General features: G+C 42.7%; 1 long non-coding RNA gene across 1 annotated transcript in view; it reads right to left on the bottom strand.

Annotated features, from left to right (window-relative positions):
- Positions 1 to 397: 397 nt before the first annotated feature.
- LOC144216924 (uncharacterized) overlaps positions 398 to 9842 on the bottom strand; it is an 18343-nt gene continuing 8898 nt past the window's right edge. The window contains exons 2-3 of the long non-coding RNA XR_013330799.1: positions 5106 to 5195; positions 398 to 523 (exon numbers count right to left, since the gene is read on the bottom strand). This is a non-coding gene — a long non-coding RNA (uncharacterized LOC144216924). The remainder of the gene's footprint in view (positions 524 to 5105; positions 5196 to 9842) is intronic.

Genomic DNA, 9842 nt, shown 5'->3' with positions numbered 1-9842 from the left:
GACAGATAGAGAAATAGATAGATAGACAAATAGATAGACAGATAATTTTTAGAATAAGACAATCGATTTTCACGATTCCCTGGGATCCCCGGTGATAGGGATGGCCAAATTAAGACTTCACAGACTCTTCTTTAAATATACTTCTACTTTTCTCTTAGATTTGTTATCTTCCCATTCAGATCCTTTAAGAGCTTCTACCAAAGAAAACAGGGATGCTGACATGGTATATTTTTGCACCCTAAAAAGAAACAGAGACCCTGGGAAGTCGTTGCGAGAGGGGTCATTCATGGCCATTACTGAGCAAAGGAGCTCAATCCCAATTTTTGGCTCCCATGCTGCCACATCACCATGCCTGAATCCCCCTCATCCCCTATTCTCCCCCACCACTTACCGCTGTGAATGAGCTTGTCTGGAGAAGAGACTCAGATGTCTCTTGAGCCTGAATCCTCTTCCCTCTGCTTGTGGAATTGGACAAGTTTAGAGGGTCCGAATCGTGATGAGCCTTCACGTGATTTGAAGACTTCTGGGAAAGAGAAGGAAAATTAGGTATTTTTTGCCTTCGCTAAACACTCAACCGATACCATGTCGAATCAAACACATGGCACTTATCGTCACGACGATTCTAGTCTAGTTTCTGTTCAAGGTCCTAAAATTGAGGTCTATGAAATCATCTGTTGGAATGAAGTCTCTGATTCCCTGTGAGGGCCGTATGCTGTTTTCTGCATGTATCTGAGCACCAGTTCTTCCCAGGTACACGATCAGGTGACCATATTATTTGTTTTTCTTCTTCTGTTTACCACAAGAGGAAATTTGGAGGATGTGTGTCAGTAAAGGGGTGCAGTGTGTCAGGTGAGGCTTGCGATTTTCAGTCCTGCTGCTTCCTGGGAGGTTTCGAATGGACAGGAAAGAACTGCCTGACGTCCACTGCTGTCCTTAGGCTCCCCTTACAGATACCGGCTCTCGTGGGTCCTCCCGTGGGGCCCTGCTGTGTAGCTGTGCCGCACGTGGACACTCCAGGTGAATCCCCAAGGCGGACTTCACACCCCACCTCTCAATGATGGACACAGCTCCCCTGACCGCTAAATGGTTCAGCTCTCTTTTGGTCCTGTCATTGGTGTCACTTTTCCCACATGCCTCACACACTGTTCTGATAAACTGTGGTATCTACACTTACCAAACTTATAGCCTACCTTAAAACCTTCCCAATATACACTTGAGTTCTAGGTTGTTGGTTATTTTCCTACTAAAATATGCTTATTTCCCAGATCACCTCTAACTCTACCGTGGTTTCCATATATCACGGGAATCACGGTAGTTTTCCTTCTCCTCCATTCCCATTGGTCTTTCGGTAAGTAAGTTGGTAAATATTTGTTCCTGATAAAATCGATCAATAGTAAGTCTCTTCTCATCTTTCAAAACTGCAGTGAGGCCTGGGGCACCTTCACAAAACACTTGCACTTTGTCTCTTGGGTGACCGGAGTGTCTGGTAGGTCCCATTGGGGTAAAGAAGGGACACGTCAGAGGTGGTGGTATATTTTTCAAGAGCTAGTATGGGTAGCAGGTTTGATGAGCACAGCCCGATGTGTGGATGTGTCTGTCACGTTTCCTCCACAATTTTACATAGAGGGTGCAGAGATGAAACGGCATTTGTATGGGAAGGTAGCGTGTGAAGTGTTGGGTGACAGGCAGCATAATTCTCACTTTGTGCCGCCAGTACATCTTCTTTGTACCATGAGTGATCTGTGTGTCCTAGACTACAGACGTCTAAGTAGTTCCATAATTTCTGGTTGCTTTATGCGGGACTCTCTGAACCTGGGTGATTTTGTGAGAGTTGTTGAGACCATGAAAGTAATGGAAGCTGCCCATGTTATGGAGAGATGGGAGTCCTCCTATGAGCTCCTAGATTGTGCAACTGCATGAGGGACCTGAGGGAGGAGGAAGCGAGGAGGTTTCGAAGATGGCATAGGATTGGGTTGGCTTCGTGCCTTCTTCATGGGAAATACAAAGTTCTACAAGAGTGACGTGATCTGTGTGAGTTAGAGATGGTGGTATGTAAGGAATGAGGTTAGAGAATGCAAACGTGATGATTGCAAATGCTTCCCAATGAGATGTGAAGGTTGACTCAGTGAGGATCAGAGCTTAGCAGTGTGTCTGGAAGTGTAAGGAGCTGGGAGCAGAGAATGGGGAATGAAGGGAGAAGTCTTAATCAGTGTAAACGTGAGGGCACACTTTGATGAGTCTAGTAGTGCGTGGGATGGAATAAAGACTCCTGTTTGTTTTTGAGGGTAGGAGATTGTTAGACAGAAAACCTAAGGATTCTTTTCAGATCGCTGTCCCTTCTACCCCCATTAAAGGGCATCTGCTGAGGAGCGGACACCTCTCTTCAAGAAAGAAGTGCAATCTACCGGTTCCTCTTTAGAGACGCTATCTGGTCCTTGCTGGGCCATTTCACACTGGTTGTCAGACCTCTGCCCACATGATGATCAACTGAGCTCATCTTCCCAGGAGCAGACTAAATTTGCCTTGCCACTTCTCAGAGAGCTGTGACCCTTCCTTCGCCTCCATCTTTGTAAACATGGTCACGTTCTGATACCCTTGTACTTGTGGTTACTTGTCCTTGTGGAGACATCCCTCGAGTCTCTCGATTTTACTTACATGGCTGAAATGAATATCTTCCTGAGGGGAAAGACAACTTGCATACTCGCCATAGTCTGGACATGGACTTGGATCCGCTTGTATCTCTCATCTCTCCATTTGTAGAGAGCAAATGCCATGCTTACTTCCTTTGTCACTCCCTACTTTCAGTTCAGACATCTCTACTTAGGAGGATTTTTATTGTAAGAGATGGAGAAGAAACAGTTTGGGACAATGACATTGTTTTCTTCCTGCCTGGGAATAGAATCAAGCTGTGTTTTGCTTGTGTAAGATTTCTGTTCAATTGCATTCACATTGAAGATATATCCAATCCTTCTACATTCAGTATATTTGCATTGTCAACTCAGACACACCTGTGTCAGAGAAGCATGGAGAATACAGTCCATTTTTGGCCAAAGCTCCAGAATATAAGTAGTCAAAATTTTTTTTTTAATTTTTCCCAAGTTTTGAAGGTCAGGTAGATAGAATAGATGTCTATTGTCTTCATGTAGATGTCAACAGTGTGTTTTGGAAGTGTGCTATCCCACAGTGTAGTGAATATAGTGTAATATTTGTTTCCCTGACTCTCACAGCGTGTGAGCAAGAAGGGTCAGAGAGAGCGGGAGACTCAAAATCCGAAGCTGGCTTGAACTCACAAGCTGTGAGATCATGACCTAAGCCGAAATCAGTGGCCAAACCAACTGAGCCACCCAAGGGCCCCTGTTTTGTAGTTTTCGGTTGTGAGCTCAATTTAGCAAGTCATTCAGTAGAGAAGATTGTTTAATGTCAATAACTAAGGATCCGGAGCTCTTGTCTATTTTCTGTGGTCAAGTATTACTAGAAGACTACAAACGATGGTTTCACTTTTTTTTAAATTTTTTTTTATTTATTTCTAGGAGAGAGAGAGAGAGACAGCGTGAGCAGGGGAGGGTCAGAGAAAGAAAGAGTCACAGACTGAAATAGGCTCCAGGCTCTGAGCTCGCAGTCAGCACAGAGCCCGATGCGGGGCCCAAACCCACGAACCGCGAGATCATTACGTAAGCGAAACTCGGACGCTTAACTGACAAAGCCACCCAGGCACCCCTGTTTCACATTATATTAATTCGTAACTTATAGGCTTCAGTGACGCCACAGCAGTTGTGGATACTGTGCTTTAGATTTCCCTTCTCCCCTCGATAAATGATGTTTTTCCTGAAATGAATGCACACACTTCCTCTGTCCTGCCTACGAGTGAAAAATGATTAGGATGAATTTCTACTGAGGGTACAGAAACAGAGACCCAGACTCCCAAATAAGAGAGGAGGGCAAGATGATAAGTGGACCCAATTGGTACCTTTCCCCCATTGGCTGAGCAGACACGCTGAGCTGGACCTCTACAGATCTGTTCAAACTCTCACTGCCCTGAATGCTGAAACTTGAAGTGCATTTCCTTTCTCCTTACCAGCACAAGTGCGACGGGAGAAGGACGAGTTGCCGGATAAATACTCCACTTCAGAGGATGCGTGTTTTGCCTCAGAGAGCACAGGGGTGTCTACCAAAAATTACTCAGGATGTAAATCATTGGTGGGTGACTTGGAGATAACTAGAACATGATAGAAAAGTCCTAAAACTAGCTGGTTCGTTTCTGTTCCTCTCCTACACACTTCTCCCTAACCGATTCTCCCCACTGCCACCCCACCCTCAACCCAGAGAAATACTGATTTGTCCTAAACAGTTTTCTTTAGCTTGGGCAGGAAACTGGCCTATTTCACAATTCTGTTCTTCCATCTGGAGCCTGCTCCTAGCGCTCCTCATATCCATGCACCTGCTTAGGATTTTTGCTACCATTTACCTTCCTTCCCACTTGATACACGTTGACCCTCTGCACTCCACATCCTAGAGATGTATAACCTCATAGGAAACAACTGATGGGTTTTGAGTTTTGAAGTCCGTACTCTTTATTATCACACCAGTGTCTCTGTTTCCAAGTTAACCAAGCTCATGGCTCACTAATTGTTTAAGATTAGGATCATCTCTGGGGCGCCTTGGTGGCTCAGTCAGTTATGCATCTGATTCGGCTCAAGTCATGATATCACGGGTTGTGAGTTCGAGCACCGCATCAGGCTCTGTGCGGATGCTTAAAAGCCTGGAGCCAGCTTCTGTTTCTGTGTCTCCTGCCCCTCCGTGGCTTGCGCTCTGTCTCTCCCTCTCAAAATTAAAGAAACGTAACATAATGATGACTGTCTCTAATGGATGTGTCTGTATGTGTATTTTGCGCATATTGTAGCAAATTGTGGTGATGAGTGCAATTGGATTGTGTGCATAACAGCACACTATATCCCACTCAAATACCCTCTCTGTATTCATCAAAGGGCTGTGTGAGTAAGATACGTAATGACTCCTCCGGTTCACACCCTCAGATTTTGTAAATACCAAATGAAAACAACTTCTGACCTTTCATGAATCATAGGACCATGACTTCAAGGGACTACCTTTTTTCACTTGAGTCTGCCAACACTCCTGACAGGTTTTTGGATAACCAAAACTCGCGTTCTCTTCACGTCTTTTCTCGTCTTCACAACCTTTGAGGAATGAAACCAAAATTAGAAAGGTTCTCTCTTCATTCAAGGAGAAACACACTTTATTTTAAGTCTTCATAGGAGAGATTAGACAAGAATGTTGAACTCTAAGAAGGAAAAAACAGAAGGTTCGGCCAAGAAATGGAAATATTCTAATAATGAAGAACCAAATGGTAAGAACAGTACTTAATACAATGGGATGCTAAAATTTTGAGTTTGAATTCCATCTATAATTATTAGGAGTCATATAATCTATCATTCCTTTCATAATGTCCTTCTTGCCTTCTCCACTTTAAGAACTATATCAAATCCAGTTCCAATAATATCTTTCTTGAGAAAATTTCCAATGACTCCTTAAAATACAGGTAACTCCTGTGACCTTCACGTCCCTACTACATATTATAGGCAGCATATACTGCAGTGAAAGGTATCGAATTGCTCATGAGGCCATCTATTTCCTATTTTTTAAGTTTTTTAATGTTTTAATTATTTCTTAGAGCGAGAGAGAGAGAAACAGCGTGAGCAGGGGAGGGTCAGAGACAGAGGGAGACACAGAATCTGAAACAGGCTCCAGGCTCTGAGCTGGCAGTCAGCACAGAGCGCGACGCGGTGCTCGAACCCATGAACCGTGAGCTCATGACCTGAACCAAAGTCGGACACTTAACTGACTGAGAAACCCAGGCGCCCTGTGGTCATCTATGGTCTGGGCACTCCTAGAGGACAGGGGCCCTGCGGGACGTCCACGATTCTTTCTGGGCCTTGAAAGAACACCTCGCACACACAATCGCTCAAATTCTCCTTACACAGGGAACAATATCAACATGATGCTGCCTCTTCAAGGCTCTTGCATTCAGCTAGAAAACCTTCTCTTACCCTCAATATAATTCACCCCCTTTTATTCTTGGAAGGTCCTGGCAACCGACTTCTCATGGATTTCCTACCTAACGCTTTCCACTATGCCAGGTGACCTAAGGGTTCCTATCACAACCTATCCATTATTATATCCGCACTGCTTGACTTCCTCTTTCTTCATGAACTCTTCATGCCATCTCAGCACCCACTTCCATAGTCACACTGCTGTCTTTATGACCACTCATAAATTTTTAATAACCATTCATTCAAGTACTCTACACTAAGATCACAATGTCTAGTAACTTCTCTTTTCAAGTCTACCCACCATAGCTGTCTTTGACTTCACTGGGACCATCAGTTCTCTCAGTTAGAGAGTTAGAGAGTTAGAGTTCTCTCAGTTGCCAATCCCTTAAACTCCCCTAACCCTCCTTTTAGAGATCCTTCTAAGTTAATCCGGGATGGAAACATTATCCTGAGTTCCTTGTCACAGCACCCCAATAGCTGGGAAATACTTTACACATTCTGTCGACATCAATTCCATCACAGCGAAATTGAAATGGCCCCTATAGTTTTAAGAAACCTATCATATATTTTTAAAATAAATTCCTTCCCTAATGACTATTTTAAACCTTCTCTGTTCTCTTCAACATCAGACCTTCCTCTTCCCCTGTCTTTTCCCGTTTCATGGAGAAAATGAACATCACAAGGGAACAATCATCTTTCTACCACTACCACCAGGAATGCAAATTCATCCTCTATTAACAAAATTACAATATAAGAAATTCTCCTACATAGCATTGGACGTTAATGTTCTAGTGAGTAGTGTTTTCGAACTCATCTTTTCTGCCTTCTTAGAGCCCTTACTATAGACTCTCCCTTTACTCTAGCACTGTCCATCTCTTACGTGGATGTTTCCATTATAATTTTTTCTTCCTATTAATCTTTAATCAAGCTTGAGTCATTTTCCCTAGCCATAAGACAGACGACACATCCTCATTATGAACATCAGTAGGAGGACCCTCTGTATACAATTACCTCAGAGGCGAGCTTTCGGAGAGATCAAACTCCACGTCTCCACTTGTAAAGTACCACATAATTTCACTTGGATTCCCATTCCCATTAGTCCACTGACAGCTGTCACAAAAGACCATGATGATTTCTCAAAGTCCAAAAAATCCGACAAATTGTTCAGGTTTCATCTCCCTTGCAGTCTCAGCAGCATTTGACACTGTTGACCACTTTCTCCTTCTTAAACACTTTCCCCCTGCTTTCCGTAACAGACTCCTCTCCTGGGTTCCCTTCATCATCTCTAGCCACTCTGCCCTGGTGTTCTCTGAAGGCGCATCCACTTGTAACCAGCCATAAGTTGGAAGAACAATCCTAACCCAACTCTCCTTTCCAGAATATACTTGTCAGCCCTAAGGGATCTCCCCTATGTATACAGTAATTTGCCAACTAAACAAAGATGACTCAATAATTTTTGCCTTCAGCTCAGATCTCTCCTTTAGCTCCAGACCCAAGTGTGCAACTATCTACTTGACAGTCTCTTTTAAACAGGCCTCAACTCATCTGAACTCATGTTCCTTAGACACAACTGGATTCCTTGTTGTTTCTTCTTATTTCAGGAAAAAGAACAACTCTTTTGCTCCAGTATAAACTGTGGAGTCATTATAAGAGGCTCTCTTGGCTAAATCCCTCATAATGACTCTGTATCTAAGTTGTGTTAGTTTTATCTCCTAACTACATCTGAGAATGTACCACTTCTTCCCCTATCTTGACCTCCTACCTCTGGGCTGAGCTACTGCTAACTGGTTTCTCTACATCCATTCTTGCCTCTTTCCACCCAGTTATCCACAACTCAGTCAGAACACATGTTTTAACACACAGATCTGATGACAGACCTTTCCTTCATTCTCTTCGGTGGTTTCCAGTTTGTCTTAGGATGTCACAAGAGACTTCTTTTAGTCCTTGCTCCTCACCAGCCTCCCACCTACCACCAAGTCTTTACACCTGCTGTTTCCTCTCGTAGGAATGCTCTTTCTTATCCTCGTGATTTTGGCTCAACGGTCATTTCTCAGGAAAATCTTTCCTGGCTTTCCCGAGAGGGTCAAAATACTCCTATAGAAACACGTCCAAGTGCTTGTCAAAATTATCCTGTGATTTTGACTTTCATATTTTACTTGGAATACAATTACAATCTACTGTGTCTTTTTCGCAGTAGCTGATAAATTCCATCAAGATCAAGCATCTGGTTTTAGTCAACATGACCTCGTACCACCTAACACAGCGATGGTATACCGTTAACTTTTCAATAAACATGTGTTAAGTGACCAGAAAGATTACAATACTCCCTTGTCCATTCAGTGTGCCAATAGGAATCTATATTAACAAAGGGCAGAGTAATCAGGTTTCTTTCCCACTACATATGCTAACCTCGTTGAGGTTTATTTAGATTGAGAAGAAAAGTTAGATTGAAAAAAAATTATACTTGCAGAAATAAAAAGGCATTTAGAACAGGTTGAAGTGAGAAATCAAGCTTCCATTTCATACACAGGAAACTGGGGGTTAGGACACATTTTGTTGATATTCATTTATAAAATAAATGGATACTGAGTGATAAATTATACATTAAAATATATTTACAACTGTTTCAAATAGCTGTACCCTGAGTTGCATGAAGTGATTATATGGTGTTTGGTAACTGCTGTGAACCAAACATAAGTAATAAACAACGGTGAACAAAGGTGGTCCTTAGTTCCATTCCTTAGATACATGGGAAAACGAGACTCCAATTTTAGAAAATTTTTTTTAACGTTTTATTGATTTCTGAGAGAGAGAGAGAGAGAGAAGGGGAGGGTCCGAGAGAGAGGGAGACACAGAATCTGAATCAGGCTCCAGGCTCTGAGCTGGCTGTCAGCACAGAGCCCGACGATGTGCAGCTCGAACCCACGAACCATGAGATCATGACCGGAGCTAAAGTCGGACCCCCAACGGATTGAGCCACCCAGGCGCCCCTAGACTCCAATTTTAAAATTCCAATTTAAGAAGCACTATGTTTATCATTACTGCGTTAGGGGATTCTAAATGAAAAGGGAATACTTTACATATAGTATTTTCATGCCAACACCAAAAACTGCTTTTTTAACTTCTCGACTTTTCCAGTATTTTTGAGCAAGCAGTAGGAAAATTGGATTACTGTATTAGAAAAATAAGTACATTCATTTTATGAAACAATGGAATCGTAATTTTATTTCTCTCATAACCGCTTACCCAAGCACTTACTTTCTTCAAGCATTTAACTTTAATTTTGCAAAACTGACAAACAGGTACCACGAGCCTCTTAGTTACAAAAGAAAAATGCATTGGCACCTAGGAATTACAAAATTGGTTGACAGAAAACCCACACGTCAACAAATAGGCCTAAGACATTCAATCCTGTCAGAAGGCCAGTGCACTACTTAAGGGCCATGATCTTGGGTTTTCCAACTGAACGCAAACAGAACGATCACTGTTAGAAATGTGAAATAGGTATGACACTGTCTGGGAGAAAGGAGGGAAAGAGACATAAAGAGAGCAAGGAGAAAACAGGGGAAGAAGAATCGAAATGAAATGTGCTGACAAAGAAGAAACAAAAAGAAGAGGAAAGTTAAAGGAAAGAGCTTGAGGAAAGAAACTCAAGGACCGATCTGTGGGTCGTCATCAAATCCAAGCTGAGGGCTTGCAAGCAGGTAAACAGTGTAGTTAATCTATAAGACCAACAGAGAGAGACACACACACACGCACACACACACACACACA

The sequence above is a fragment of the Crocuta crocuta genome, unplaced genomic scaffold (assembly GCF_008692635.1).
Source record: "Crocuta crocuta isolate KB4526 unplaced genomic scaffold, BGI_CrCroc_1.0 scaffold239, whole genome shotgun sequence".
Lineage (NCBI taxonomy): Eukaryota > Metazoa > Chordata > Mammalia > Carnivora > Hyaenidae > Crocuta > Crocuta crocuta.
The sequence above is the reverse complement of the archived record's forward strand: the minus strand, read 5'-3'. Positions and strand labels throughout refer to the sequence as shown.